The sequence below is a fragment of the Phalangium opilio genome, unplaced genomic scaffold (assembly GCF_054372755.1).
Source record: "Phalangium opilio isolate 3A_F unplaced genomic scaffold, DU_Popi_V2 ptg000505l_1, whole genome shotgun sequence".
NCBI classification, from domain to species: Eukaryota; Metazoa; Arthropoda; class Arachnida; order Opiliones; family Phalangiidae; genus Phalangium; species Phalangium opilio.
This window is the reverse complement of record NW_028324239.1, coordinates 728,103-742,642: the sequence shown is the minus strand read 5'-3', so window position 1 is coordinate 742,642 and position 14,540 is coordinate 728,103. Positions and strand designations below refer to the sequence as shown.

General features: G+C 38.0%; 2 non-coding genes and 17 pseudogenes across 2 annotated transcripts; 17 read left to right on the top strand and 2 right to left on the bottom strand.

The window, feature by feature from the left end:
• Nucleotides 1-261: 261 nt before the first annotated feature.
• TRNAD-GUC (transfer RNA aspartic acid (anticodon GUC)) lies at nt 262-334 on the bottom strand. The gene has a single exon. It is a non-coding gene; the product is annotated as a tRNA-Asp (tRNA).
• Nucleotides 335-3,945: 3,611 nt separating this feature from the next.
• On the bottom strand, nt 3,946-4,018 carry TRNAD-GUC (transfer RNA aspartic acid (anticodon GUC)). The gene has a single exon. It is a non-coding gene; the product is annotated as a tRNA-Asp (tRNA).
• A 1,981-nt stretch (nt 4,019-5,999) lies between these two features.
• LOC149590149 (5S ribosomal RNA) lies at nt 6,000-6,102 on the top strand (annotated as a pseudogene).
• A 123-nt stretch (nt 6,103-6,225) lies between these two features.
• Nucleotides 6,226-6,344, top strand: LOC149590148 (5S ribosomal RNA; annotated as a pseudogene).
• Nucleotides 6,345-6,481: 137 nt separating this feature from the next.
• Nucleotides 6,482-6,584, top strand: LOC149590147 (5S ribosomal RNA; annotated as a pseudogene).
• A 377-nt stretch (nt 6,585-6,961) lies between these two features.
• On the top strand, nt 6,962-7,064 carry LOC149590146 (5S ribosomal RNA; annotated as a pseudogene).
• Nucleotides 7,065-7,143: 79 nt separating this feature from the next.
• Nucleotides 7,144-7,262, top strand: LOC149590145 (5S ribosomal RNA; annotated as a pseudogene).
• A 361-nt stretch (nt 7,263-7,623) lies between these two features.
• On the top strand, nt 7,624-7,742 carry LOC149590144 (5S ribosomal RNA; annotated as a pseudogene).
• A 1,098-nt stretch (nt 7,743-8,840) lies between these two features.
• LOC149590143 (5S ribosomal RNA) lies at nt 8,841-8,959 on the top strand (annotated as a pseudogene).
• A 136-nt stretch (nt 8,960-9,095) lies between these two features.
• On the top strand, nt 9,096-9,214 carry LOC149590142 (5S ribosomal RNA; annotated as a pseudogene).
• A 361-nt stretch (nt 9,215-9,575) lies between these two features.
• LOC149590141 (5S ribosomal RNA) lies at nt 9,576-9,678 on the top strand (annotated as a pseudogene).
• Nucleotides 9,679-9,800: 122 nt separating this feature from the next.
• Nucleotides 9,801-9,919, top strand: LOC149590140 (5S ribosomal RNA; annotated as a pseudogene).
• Nucleotides 9,920-10,055: 136 nt separating this feature from the next.
• On the top strand, nt 10,056-10,158 carry LOC149590139 (5S ribosomal RNA; annotated as a pseudogene).
• Nucleotides 10,159-11,212: 1,054 nt separating this feature from the next.
• Nucleotides 11,213-11,331, top strand: LOC149590138 (5S ribosomal RNA; annotated as a pseudogene).
• Nucleotides 11,332-11,947: 616 nt separating this feature from the next.
• On the top strand, nt 11,948-12,050 carry LOC149590137 (5S ribosomal RNA; annotated as a pseudogene).
• A 122-nt stretch (nt 12,051-12,172) lies between these two features.
• Nucleotides 12,173-12,291, top strand: LOC149590136 (5S ribosomal RNA; annotated as a pseudogene).
• A 361-nt stretch (nt 12,292-12,652) lies between these two features.
• On the top strand, nt 12,653-12,771 carry LOC149590135 (5S ribosomal RNA; annotated as a pseudogene).
• An 872-nt stretch (nt 12,772-13,643) lies between these two features.
• LOC149590134 (5S ribosomal RNA) lies at nt 13,644-13,762 on the top strand (annotated as a pseudogene).
• A 615-nt stretch (nt 13,763-14,377) lies between these two features.
• LOC149590133 (5S ribosomal RNA) lies at nt 14,378-14,496 on the top strand (annotated as a pseudogene).
• The last annotated feature ends 44 nt before the right edge of the window (nt 14,497-14,540 follow it).

Genomic DNA, 14,540 nt, shown 5'->3' with positions numbered 1-14,540 from the left:
AACACTAATTATTATAATACACCATTGTTAAATCTATTTTCTAAATTAAATTGTTGTATTAAATTAAGCAGATAGGCACGGGGCTTACAAGTCACAATGTGACTTAGCCCCGTAGCAAACTGTATATGTAATGAAAAGTAAAAAATAAACATTTTGAATTTGAAAAAAAAAAAAAAAAAAAAGAAGCTCAGAAATGAAATAGTCTTCAGCTATTGTGGAAAAACTCTGACTTTTTACCTTACATTTGAGATCCCATAACACCGCTCCCGAGTGGGGTCGAACCACCAACCTTTTGGTTGACAGCCGAACGCGCTAACCATTGCGCTACGGAAGCCCAAAAAATAAATGGTCGTCAGGTATTGTGGAAAAACTCTGACTTTTTACGTTACATTCGAGATCCCATAACACCGCTCCCGGGTGGGCTCGAACCACCAACCTTTCTGTTAACAGCCGAACGCGCTAACCATTGCGCCACGGAAGCCCACAAATTTAATGTTCGTCAGGTATTGTGGAAAAACTCTGACATTTTACGTTACATTTGAGATCCCATAACACCGCTCCCGGGTGGGCTCGTACCACCAACCTTTTGGTTAACATCCGAACGCGCTAACCATGGAGCCAAAGAAGCTCAGAAATGAAATAGTCTTCAGCTATTGTGGAAAAACTCTGACTTTTTACCTTACATTTGAGATCCCATAACACCGCTCCCGGGTGGGGTCGAACCACCAACCTTTTGGTTAACAGCCGAAGGCGCTAACCATTGCGCCACGGAAGCCCAAAAATTAAATGGTCGTCAGGTATTGTGGAAAAACTTTGGCTTTTTACGTTTCATTTGAGATCCCACAACACCACTCCTGGGTGGGCTCGAACCACCAACCTATTGGTTAACAGCCGAACGCGATAACCATCGAGCCACGGGAGCTCAGAAATTAAATGGTTGTCACGTATTGTGGAAAAACTTTGGCTTGTTACGTTACATTTGAGACTTCTTAACACCGCTCCCGGGTGGGCTCGAACCACCAACCTTTCGGTTAACAGCCGAACGCGCTAACCATTGCGCTACGGAAGCCCAAAAAATAAATGGTCGTCAGGTATTGTGGAAAAACTCTGACTTTTTACGTTACATTTGAGATCCCACAACACCGCTCCCGTGTGGGCTCGAACCTATTGGCTAACAGCCGAACTCTCTAACCATTGAGCCACGGAAGCTCAGAAATTAAATGGTTGTCAGGTATTGTGGAAAAGTTATGACTTTTCACGCTACATCTGAGACTCCACAACACCTCTTCCGGGTGGGCTCGGACCACCAACCTTTTGGTTAACATCCGAACGCGCTAACCATGGAGCCAAAGAAGCTCAGAAATGAAATGGTCTTCAGCTATTGTGGAAAAACTCTGACTTTTCACCTTACATTTGACATCCCATAACACCGCTCCCGGGTGGGCTTGAACCACCAACCTTTTGGTTAACAGCCGAACGCGCTAACCATTGCGCCACGGAAGCCCAAAAATTAAAAGGTCGTCAGGTATTGTGGAAAAACTTTGGCTTTTTACGTTACATTTCAGATCCCCAAACACCACTCCCGGGTGGGCTCGAACCACCAACCTATTGGTTAACAGCCGAACGCGATAACCATTGCGCTACGGAAGCCCAAAAAATAAATGGTCGTCAGGTATTGTGGAAAAACTTTGGCTTTTTACGTTACATTTAAGACTTCACAACACCGCTCCCGGGTGGGCTCGAACCACCAACCTTTCGGTTAACAGCCGAACGCGCTAACCATTGAGCCACGGAATCTCAGAAATTAAATGGTTGTCAGGTATTGTGGAAAAACTTTGGCTTTTTACGTTACATTTGAGATCCCACAACACTGCTCCCGGGTAGGCTCGAACCACCAACCTATTGGTTAACAGCCAAACGCGCTAACCATTGAGCCACGTAAGCTCAGAAATTAAATGGTTGTCACGTATTGTGGAAAGGTTTTGAGTTTTTACGCTACATCTGAGACCCCACAACACCTCTCCCGGGTGGGCTCGAACCACCAACCTTTCGGTTAACAGCCGAACGCGCTAACCATTGCGCTACGGAAGCCCAAAAAATAAATGGTCGTCAGGTATTGTGGAAAAACTCTGACTTTTTACGTTACATTTGAGATCCCACAACACCGCTCCCGTGTGGGCTCGAACCTATTGGCTAACAGCCGAACGCTCTAACCATTGAGCCACGGAAGCTCAGAAATTAAATGGTTGTCAGGTATTGTGGAAAAGTTATGACTTTTCACGCTACATCTGAGACTCCACAACACCTCTCCCGGGTGGGCTCGTACCACCAACCTTTTGGTTAACATCCGAACGCGCTAACCATGGAGCCAAAAAAATTCACGTCAATATTTTATACGGGAATAAAATTATATAACACAATATCACCTGAAATTCAAGCAAAACCGACTTTAACTAGATTTAAAAAGACTATAAAATCACTAATAGTAGAAAAAAATAATAAAACCTTTACTTTTTTATTTAATTTGTTTTTATAAAGCCACTTTTGGCATAACCAATTGTTAAATTTTTTATATTATACCATGCCACTGTTCAATTTTAAGTGGATATAACATAAATTCATTAATTCTTTTTTCATGAATCTTTAACACTAATTATTATAATACACCATTGTTAAATCTATTTTCTAAATTAAATTGTTGTATTAAATTAAGCAGATAGGCACGGGGCTTACAAGTCACAATGTGACTTAGCCCCGTAGCAAACTGTATATGTAATGAAAAGTAAAAAATAAACATTTTGAATTTGAAAAAAAAAAAAAAAAAAAAAGAAGCTCAGAAATGAAATAGTCTTCAGCTATTGTGGAAAAACTCTGACTTTTTACCTTACATTTGAGATCCCACAACACTGCTCCCGGGTAGGCTCGAACCACCAACCTATTGGTTAACAGCCAAACGCGCTAACCATTGAGCCACGTAAGCTCAGAAATTAAATGGTTGTCACGTATTGTGGAAAGGTTTTGAGTTTTTACGCTACATCTGAGACCCCACAACACCTCTCCCGGGTGGGCTCGAACCACCAACCTTTCGGTTAACAGCCGAACGCGCTAACCATTGCGCTACGGAAGCCCAAAAAATAAATGGTCGTCAGGTATTGTGGAAAAACTCTGACTTTTTACGTTACATTTGAGATCCCACAACACCGCTCCCGTGTGGGCTCGAACCTATTGGCTAACAGCCGAACGCTCTAACCATTGAGCCACGGAAGCTCAGAAATTAAATGGTTGTCAGGTATTGTGGAAAAGTTATGACTTTTCACGCTACATCTGAGACTCCACAACACCTCTCCCGGGTGGGCTCGTACCACCAACCTTTTGGTTAACATCCGAACGCGCTAACCATGGAGCCAAAAAAATTCACGTCAATATTTTATACGGGAATAAAATTATATAACACAATATCACCTGAAATTCAAGCAAAACCGACTTTAACTAGATTTAAAAAGACTATAAAATCACTAATAGTAGAAAAAAATAATAAAACCTTTACTTTTTTATTTAATTTGTTTTTATAAAGCCACTTTTGGCATAACCAATTGTTAAATTTTTTATATTATACCATGCCACTGTTCAATTTTAAGTGGATATAACATAAATTCATTAATTCTTTTTTCATGAATCTTTAACACTAATTATTATAATACACCATTGTTAAATCAATTTTCTAAATTAAATTGTTGTATTAAATTAAGCAGATAGGCACGGGGCTTACAAGTCACAATGTGACTTAGCCCCGTAGCAAACTGTATATGTAATGAAAAGTAAAAAATAAACATTTTGAATTTGAAAAAAAAAAAAAAAAAAAAAAAGAAGCTCAGAAATGAAATAGTCTTCAGCTATTGTGGAAAAACTCTGACTTTTTACCTTACATTTGAGATCCCATAACACCGCTCCCGGGTGGGGTCGAACCACCAACCTTTTGGTTGACAGCCGAACGCGCTAACCATTGCGCTACGGAAGCCCAAAAAATAAATGGTCGTCAGGTATTGTGGAAAAACTCTGACTTTTTACGTTTCATTTGAGATCCCATAACACCGCTCCCGTGTGGGCTCGAACCACCAACCTATTGGTTAACAGCCGAACGCGATAACCATTGAGCCACGGGAGCCCAAAAAATAGATGGTCGTCAGGTATTGTGGAAAAACCTTGCTATTTACGTTACATCTGAGAATTTTTTCACTATTTTCAAATATATATTGCATTGTTTTCTGGACAAATTTTTGACCGAATTTAGCTTAAATATCTATGAAATACTCATTAAAAGTGATTTTATCTCGATTGATCAATAAATTAAATGTACCTCGATTTTTAATACCATTTTCAAAATCGACGTTTCTCGACCAGAGAAGAACATATTGAGTTTTTACCTCTCCGAGTGACGTATGTCACGGAGAGGTTCTAATTTCGACGTGTCGGGATGTGTGTGTGTGTGTGTTTATGTGTGTGTGTGTGTCTGTCTGTTGTTATTGACTTACACCCCAGGGGACCGTGTTTGCAGTTTCCGAATTGAAGCAAATGTGTTCGCTATTTCCGGACCGTATTCACAGTTCCCGGAAATTTCAAAACTTGAATCTATCCACAAATCAACTGGCCACTATTACTTCATCTGACTAGTCAATTGTCTATTCTACATGAATACCAATCTGTACTTATTGGCTTCAAACACCACCATTTTGTGGTCTTTGTCCATTCCACATAGACACCAGTCTGTACTTACTGGCGTCTACCACCATCATTTTCTGGTCTTTGTTTTTGTCCATCCCACATGGACACCAGTCTGTACACCTGGCTTCTAACAGCACCATCTTCTGGTATTTGTTTTTGTCCATCCCACATGGACACCAGTCTATACACCTGGCTTCTACTCCTTAAGGTTAAGACATACGCGGCGATCGGCCAGGGTTACGAGAAACGTCCGGCCTCCCAATGGTGGGGCTTCCACCAAAGGTTCACGCAATTGCACTGTTCTTATCCATAGCTGCGATTCGACACCCTTATATACTACCTATTTGATGAAGGCGAAGCAACCGACGTATGCTTCATTTCAAACGCCAATATTAGTCAAGTCTCTCAAGAATGTTTAATTGTTCTTTTTCAAAACGATGTAACGCTCAATAAGGTGAACAACTATCGAAGAAAATATTTAATATTAATTATATTTATTTTAATATTTAAGATAATCATGTCTCTCAACTCAAAATTAATACGGAAAGGGTAAAACAGCAGTCTATGTGTTTGTCTATATGTGTCCGTCCGTTGTAACACTAGTGCGCTGCGTTAGAAGATCGTTTTGTTTTGATGTGTAAAGAAATCTTTCAGAACCTTAATATTCCCGTTTTCCATAATATAAAATGAATATGTGGAAATATTTTTCGTAATTATGATGCATTTAGTACTTTTGTAGCTTTAAAGCTCCGTTTCATTTTGATCTTCCAAAGATTTTTATAATATTATTATTTAAAATGGATGTTTATATATTACTTAAGCTATACATCTGTTTATAGCATAATCCTTTCTAAAGTCACAGTGAATACAAGCTCAACGCTGCTATGTTGGTCAAATGAACTTTTATTTGTCAATAAGCCTAGTGAACCAAAAAGTAAACTTTTGGGTTTGGTTTTCGTTTCTGTATGCAGAGACATTAACGGTTCAGAGTGAGCCGATAGTGAAATACACTTTTAAATAATTAGGCTTAGATTTTATAATCATGGTGGAAATCTGGGCCGCGTTCAATACCTGACGACCATTTATATTTTCGGCTTCCGTTGCGCAATGGTTACCGCGTTCGGATGTAAACTGAAAAGTTGGTGGGTCGAGCGCAACCGGGAACGATGGTGTGAAGTTTTAGAAGTAACGTTATTGTAAGTATTGTTATTGTTTTAAAAAGATGAAGGTTAATTTGTCTCTTTTAATTTAAATTCGAATTATTAACTAGCACTCTCAGCAACGGCCATATCACGCTGAAAACACCGGTTCTCGTCCGATCACCGAAGTTAAGCAGCGTCGAGCGCAGTCAGTACTTGGGGACACTGCGTGCCGTTGGCTTTTTCCTTTTTGTTTCCTCTTTTAAATTCCACCAGATATGAAAAAAGCAATCATATCTTCTTTTTGTTATTGTTTTATAAAGATGAAGGTAAATTAAATAAAAAATTATTAACTAGCACTCTCGGAAACGGTCATATCACGCTGAATACACCGGTTCTCGTCCGGTAACCGAAGTTAATCAGCGTCGAGCGCAGTCAGCACTTGGGAGGGAGACCACTTAGGAACACTGCGTGCCGTTAGCTTTTTCAATTTTTTTTCCTCTTTTAAATTATAATAGATATGAAAAAAGCAAACTAATTTTCTTTTTGTTATTGTTTTAAAAAGATGAAGGTTATTTTGTCTCACTTAATTTAAATTCGAATTATTAACTAGCACTCTCGGCAACGGTCATATCACGCTGAATACACCGGTTCTCGTCCGATCACCGAAGTTAAGCAGCGTCGAGCGCAGTCAGTACTTGGGAACACTGCGTGCCGTTGGCTTTTTCCTTTTTGTTTCCTCTTTTAAATTCCACCAGATATGAAAAAAGCAATCATATCTTCTTTTTGTTATTGTTTTATAAAGATGAAGGTTAGTTAAATTCAAATTATTAACTAGCACTCTCGGCAACTGCCATATTACGCTGAATACGCCGAATCTCGTCCGATCGCCGAAGTTATGCAGCGTCGAGCGCAGTCAGTACTTGGGAGGGAGGCCACTTAGGAACACTGCTTCCCGTTAGCTTTTTCACTTTTTTTTGTCTTTTAAATTCCAATAGATATGAAAAAAGCAAACATATTTTCTTTTTGTTATTGTTTTAAAAAGATGAAGGTTAATTTGTCTCACTTAATTTAAATTCGAATTATTAACTAGCACTCTCGGCAACGGCCATATCACGCTGAAAACACCGGTTCTTGTCCGATCACCGAAGTTAAGCAGCGTCGAGCGCAGTCAGTACTTGGGAACACTGCGTGCCGTTGGCTTTTTCCTTTTTGTTTCATTTTTGTTATTGTTTTATAAAGATTTAGGTTAATTAAATTCAAATTATTAACTAGCACTCTCGGCAACGGCCATATCACGCTGAATACACCGGTTCTCGTCCGATCACCGAAGTTAAGCAGCGTCGAGCGCAGTCAGTGCTTGGGAGGGAGGCCACATAGGAACACTGCAAGCCGTTAGCTTTTTCACTTTTTTTTGTCTTTTAAATTCCAACAGATATGAAAAAAGCAAACATATTTTCTTTTTGTTATTGTTTTTAAAATGATGAAGATTAATTTGTCTCACTTAATTTAAATTCGAATTATTAACTAGCACTCTCGGCAACGGCCATATCACGCTGAAAACACCAGTTTCGTCCGATCACCGAAGTTAAGCAGCGTCGAACGCAGTCACTACTTGGGAACACTGCGTGCCGTTGGCTTTTTCCTTTTTGTTTTCTCTTTTAATTTCCACCAGATATGCAAAAAGCAAACATATCTTCTTTTTGTTATTGTTTTATAAAGATGAAGGTTAATTAAATTCAAATTATTATCTAGCACTCTCGGCAACGGCCATATCACGCTGAATACACCGGTTCTCGTCCGATCACTGAAGTTAAGCAGCGTTGAGCGCAGTCAGTACAAGGGAGGGAGGCCACTTAGAAACACTGCTTGCTGTTAGCTTTTTTACTTTTTTTTTGTCTTTTAAATTCCAATAGATATGAAAAAAGCAAACATATTTTCTTTTTGTTAATGTTTTAAAAAGATGAAGGTTAATTTGCCTCACTTAATTTAAATTCGAATTATTAACTAGCACTCTCGGCAACGGCCAAATCACGCTGAATACACTGAATCTCGTCCGATCACCGAAGTTAAGCAGCGTCGAGCGCAGTCAGTGCTTGGGAGGGAGGCCACATAGGAACACTGCAAGCCGTTAGCTTTTTCACTTTTTTTTGTCTTTTAAATTCCAATAGATATGAAAAAAGCAAACATATTTTCTTTTTGTTATTGTTTTAAAAAGATGAAGGTTAATTTGTCTCACTTAATTTAAATTCGAATTATTAACTAGCACTCTCGGCAACGGCCAAATCACGCTGAATACACTGGTTCTCTTCCGATCACCGAAGGTTAGCAGCGTTGAGCGCAGTCAGTATTTGGGAAGGAGGCCACTTAGGAACACTGCTTGCCGTTACCTTTTTCACTTTTTTTTTGTCTTTTAAATTCCAATAGATATGAAAAAAGCAAACATATTTTCTTTTTGTTATTGTTTTAAAAAGATGAAGGTTAATTTGTCTCACTTAATTTAAATTCGAATTATTAACTAGCACTCTCGGCAACGGCCAAATCACGCTGAAAACACCGGTTCTTTTCCGATCACCGAAGTTAAGCAGCGTCGAGCGCAGTCAGTACTTGGGAACACTGGGTGAAGTTGGCTTTTGCCTTTTTGTTTCCTCTTTTAAATTCCACCAGATATGAAAAAAGCAAACATATCTTTATTTTGTTATTGTTTTATAAAGATTAAGGTTAATTAAATTCAAATTTTTAACTAGAACTCTCAGCAACGGCCTTTTCACGCTGAATACACCGGTTCTCGTCCGATCACCGAAGTTAAGCAGCGTCGAGCGCAGTCAGTACTTGGGAACACTGGGTGCCGTTGGCTTTTTCCTTTTTGTTTCCTCTTTTAAATTCCACCAGATATGAAAAAAGCAAACATATCTTCATTTTGTTATTGTTTTATAAAGATTTAGGTTAATTAAATTCAAATTATTAACTAGCACTCTCGGCAACGGCCATATCACGCTGAATACACCGGTTCTCGTCCGATCACCGAAGTTAAGCAACGTCGAGCGCAGTCAGTGCTTGGGAGGGAGGCCACATAGGAACACTGCAAGCCGTTAGCTTTTTCACTTTTTTTTGTCTTTTAAATTCCAATAGATATGAAAAAAGCAAACATATTTTCTTTTTGTTATTGTTTTAAAAAGATGAAGGTTAATTAGTCTCACTTAATTTAAATTCGAATTATTAACTAGCACTCTCGGCAACGGCCATATCACGCTGAATACACCGGTTCTCGTCCGATCACCGAAGTTAAGCAGCGTGGAGCGCAGTCAGTGCTTGGGAGGGAGGCCACATAGGAACACTGCAAGCTGTTAGCTTTATCACTTTTTTTTGTCTTTTAAATTAAAATAGATATGAAAAAAGCAAACATATTTTCTTTTTGTTATTGTTTTAAATAGATGAAGGTTAATTTGTCTCACTTAATTTAAATTCAAATTATTAACTAGCACTCTCAGCAACGGCCTTTTCACGCTGAATACACCGGTTCTCGTCCGATCACCGAAGTTAAGCAGCGTCGAGCGCAGTCAGTACTTGGGAACACTGCGTGCCGTCGGCTTTTTCCTTTTTGTTTCCTCTTTTAAATTCCACCAGATATGAAAAAAGCAAACATATCTTCATTTTGTTATTGTTTTATAAAGATTTAGGTTAATTAAATTCAAATTATTAACTAGCACTCTCGGCAACGGCCATATCACGCTGAAAACACCGGTTCTCGTCCGATCACCGAAGTTAAGCAGCGTCGAGCGCAGTCAGTACTTGGGAACACTGCGTGCCGTCGGCTTTTTCCTTCTTGTTTTCTCTTTTAAATTCCACCAGATATGAAAAAAGCAAACATATCTTCATTTTGTTATTGTTTTATAAAGATTTAGGTTAATTAAATTCAAATTATTAACTAGCACTCTCGGCAACGGCCATATCATGCTGAATACACCGGTTCTCGTCCGATCACCGAAGTTAAACAGCGTCGAGCGCAGTCCGTGCTTGGGAGGGAGGCCACATAGGAACACTGCAAGCCGTTAGCTTTTTCTCTTTTTTTTGTCTTTTAAATTCCAATAGATATGAAAAAAGCAAACATATTTTCTTTTTGTTATTGTTTTAAAAAGATGAAGGTTAATTTGTCTCACTTACTTTAAATTCGAATTATTAACTAGCAATCTCGGCAACGGCCATATCACGCTGAAAACACCGGTTCTCGTCCGATCACCGAAGTTAAGCAGCGTCGAGCGCAGTCAGTACTTGGGAACACTTCGTGCCGTTGGCTTTTTCCTTTTTGTTTCCTCTTTTAAATTCCACCAGATATGAAAAAAGCAAACATATCTTCTTTTTGATATTGTTTTATAAAGATGAAGGTTAATTAAATTCAAATTATTAACTAGCACTTTCGGCAACGGCCATATCACGCTGAAAACACCGGTTCTCGTCCGATCACCGAAGTTAAGCAACGTCGAGCGCAGTCAGCAAAAAAGAGTTCTCAGAAGTATTTATAACGTGAATTGGTTATCACATACAAAAATATTATATGCAAAAAGTAAAACGTTAGACATATTTCAAATTATTAAGTATAATAATCTAATATTTATTCATAAAAATATTAATGGTGTACATAAACTATTTAGTACAACTTCCTCTAACATATTAACAAGAACAAACAATATTTTAGAATGCCACCAATGCAAAACCTCAAAAAAGCTTAACTCAATCTCTTATGCAGGAGTAAAACAATACAACCAAATTTATTTACTTATATGTGATACCAAATCCTTCAATTTAGTTAAAAAAAACTTAAAATACATATACTTAATGGCAGTGTGTAGCCATCTTTGATCTATTTGTTTATTTATTTTTTATTTATATATTTAGTTATTCCTGATTTTAATTGTTTTATTTAAAGAAAAACCATAACTCGTTTATATTTTATATTAAACGAAGTAAAAAAGTCTTGTTTTCCAATAGATATTAAACTATATTCATGTACATGCAAAACTTTATTTTAATTTTAATTTATATTTTTTATGTTCATTCTCTTTTAATGTTCTTTATTTCATTTTGTTGTCCAATTGACGTTAATCTTAAAAAATTTAAGGAGGGCAATAAGTCGCTTGAAGACTTGGTCCCTCCCCATGAGCTTTTGTACAAAACTATGACAAATAAACTTTGAAACTTTGAAACTTTGAACACTGCGTGCCGTTGGCTTTTTCAATTTTATTTCATCTTTTAAATTCCACCAGATGTGAAAAAAGCAAACATATCTTCTTTTTGATATTGTTTTATAAAGATGAAGGTTAATTAAATTCAAATTATTAAATAGCACTCTCGGCAACGGCCATATCACGCTGAAAACACCGGTTCCCGTCCGATCACCGAAGTTGAGCAGCGTCGAGCGCAGTCAGTACTTGGGAGGGAGACCACTTAGGAACAATGCGTGCCGTTGGCTTTTTCACTTTTTTTCCTCTTTTAAATTCCAATAGATATGAAAAAAGCAAACATGTTATCTTTTTGTTATTGTTTTAACAAGATGAAGGTTAATTTGTCTCTCTTAATTTAAATTCGAATTATTTTCTAGCACTCTCGGTAACGGCCATATCACGCTGAAAACACCGGTTCTTGTCCGATCACCGAAGTTAAGCAGCGTCGAGCGCTGTCAGTACTTGGGAACACTGGGTGCCGTTGGCTTTTTCCTTTTTGTTTCCTCTTTTAAATTCCACCAGATATGAAAAAAGCAAACATACCTTCATTTTGTTATTGTTTTATAAAGATTTAGGTTAATTAAATTCAAATTATTAACTAGCACTCTCGGCAACGGCCATATCACGCTGAATACACCGAGTCTCGTCCGATCACCGAAGTTAATCAGCGTCGAGCGCAGTCAGTGCTTCGGAGGGAGGCCACATAGGAACACTGCAAGCCGTTAGCTTTATCACTTTTTTTTGTCTTTTAAATTAAAATAGATATGAAAAAAGCAAACATATTTTCTTTTTGTTATTGTTTTAAATAGATGAAGGTTAATTTGTCTCACTTAATTTAAATTCGAATTATTAACTAGCACTCTCGGCAACGGCCATATCACGCTGAAAACACCGGTTCTTGTCCGATCACCGAAGTTAAGCAGCGTCGAGCGCAGTCAGTACTTGGGAACACTGCGTGCCGTTGGCTTTTTCCTTTTTGTTTCCTCTTTTAAATTCCACCAGATATGAAAAAAGCAAACATATCTTCATTTTGTTATTGTTTTATAAAGATTTAGGTTAATTAAATTCAAATTATTAACTAGCACTCTCGGCAACGGCCATATCACGCTGAATACACCGGTTCCCGTCCGATCACCGAAGTTAAGCAGCGTCGAGCGCAGTCAGTGCTTGGGAGGGAGGCCACATAGGAACACTGCAAGCCGTTAGCTTTTTCACTTTTTTTTGTCTTTTAAATTCCAACAGATATGAAAAAAGCAAACATATTTTCTTTTTGTTATTGTTTTTAAAATGATGAAGATTAATTTGTCTCACTTAATTTAAATTCGAATTATTAACTAGCACTCTCGGCAACGGCCATATCACGCTGAAAACACCAGTTTCGTCCGATCACCGAAGTTAAGCAGCGTCGAGCGCAGTCACTACTTGGGAACACTGCGTGCCGTTGGCTTTTTCCTTTTTGTTTTCTCTTTTAATTTCCACCAGATATGCAAAAAGCAAACATATCTTCTTTTTGTTATTGTTTTATAAAGATGAAGGTTAATTAAATTCAAATTATTATCTAGCACTCTCGGCAACGGCCATATCACGCTGAATACACCGGTTCTCGTCCGATCACTGAAGTTAAGCAGCGTTGAGCGCAGTCAGTACTAGGGAGGGAGGCCACTTAGAAACACTGCTTGCCGTTAGCTTTTTCACTTTTTTTTGTCTTTTAAATTCCAATAGATATGAAAAAAGCAAACATATTTTCTTTATGTTATTGTTTTAAAAAGATGAAGGTTAATTTGTCTCACTTAATTTAAATTCGAATTATTAACTAGCACTCTCGGCAACGGCCATATCACGCTGAATACACTGGTTCTCGTCCGATCACCGAAGGTTAGCAGCGTTGAGCGCAGTCAGTATTTGGGAAGGAGGCCACTTAGGAACACTGCTTGCCGTTAGCTTTTTCACTTTTTTTTTGTCTTTTAAATTCCAATAGATATGAAAAAAGCAAACATATTTTCTTTATGTTATTGTTTTAAAAAGATGAAGGTTAATTTGTCTCACTTAATTTAAATTCGAATTATTAACTAGCACTCTCGGCAACGGCCATATCACGCTGAATACACTGGTTCTCTTCCGATCACCGAAGGTTAGCAGCGTTGAGCGCAGTCAGTATTTGGGAAGGAGGCCACTTAGGAACACTGCTTGCCGTTAGCATTTTCACTTTTTTTTGTCTTTTAAATTAAAATAGATATGAAAAAAGCAAACATATTTTCTTTTTGTTATTGTTCTAAATAGATGAAGGTTAATTTGTCTCACTTAATTTAAATTCAAATTATTAACTAGCACTCTCAGCAACGGCCTTTTCACGCTAATTACACCGGTTCTCGTCCGATCACCGAAGTTAAGCAGCGTCGAGCGCAGTCAGTACTTGGGAACACTGCGTGCCGTCGGCTTTTTCCTTTTTGTTTCCTCTTTTAAATTCCACCAGATATGAAAAAAGCAAACATATCTTCATTTTGTTATTGTTTTATAAAGATTTAGGTTAATTAAATTCAAATTATTAACTAGCACTCTCGGCAACGGCCATATCATGCTGAATACACCGGTTCTCGTCCGATCACCGAAGTTAAGCAGCGTCGAGCGCAGTCAGTGCTTCGGAGGGAGGCCACATAGGAACACTGCAAGCCGTTAGCTTTTTCACTTTTTTTGTCTTTTAAATTCCAATAGATATGAAAAAAGCAAACATATTTTCTTTATGTTATTGTTTTAAAAAGATGAAGGTTAATTTGTCTCACTTAATTTAAATTCGAATTATTAACTAGCACTCTCGGCAACGGCCATATCACGCTGAATACACTGGTTCTCTTCCGATCACCGAAGGTTAGCAGCGTTGAGCGCAGTCAGTATTTGGGAAGGAGGCCACTTAGGAACACTGCTTGCCGTTAGCATTTTCACTTTTTTTTGTCTTTTAAATTAAAATAGATATGAAAAAAGCAAACATATTTTCTTTTTGTTATTGTTCTAAATAGATGAAGGTTAATTTGTCTCACTTAATTTAAATTCAAATTATTAACTAGCACTCTCAGCAACGGCCTTTTCACGCTAATTACACCGGTTCTCGTCCGATCACCGAAGTTAAGCAGCGTCGAGCGCAGTCAGTACTTGGGAACACTGCGTGCCGTCGGCTTTTTCCTTTTTGTTTCCTCTTTTAAATTCCACCAGATATGAAAAAAGCAAACATATCTTCATTTTGTTATTGTTTTATAAAGATTTAGGTTAATTAAATTCAAATTATTAACTAGCACTCTCGGCAACGGCCATATCATGCTGAATACACCGGTTCTCGTCCGATCACCGAAGTTAAGCAGCGTCGAGCGCAGTCAGTGCTTCGGAGGGAGGCCACATAGGAACACTGCAAGCCGTTAGCTTTTTCACTTTTTTTGTCTTTTAAATTCCAATAGATATGAAAAAA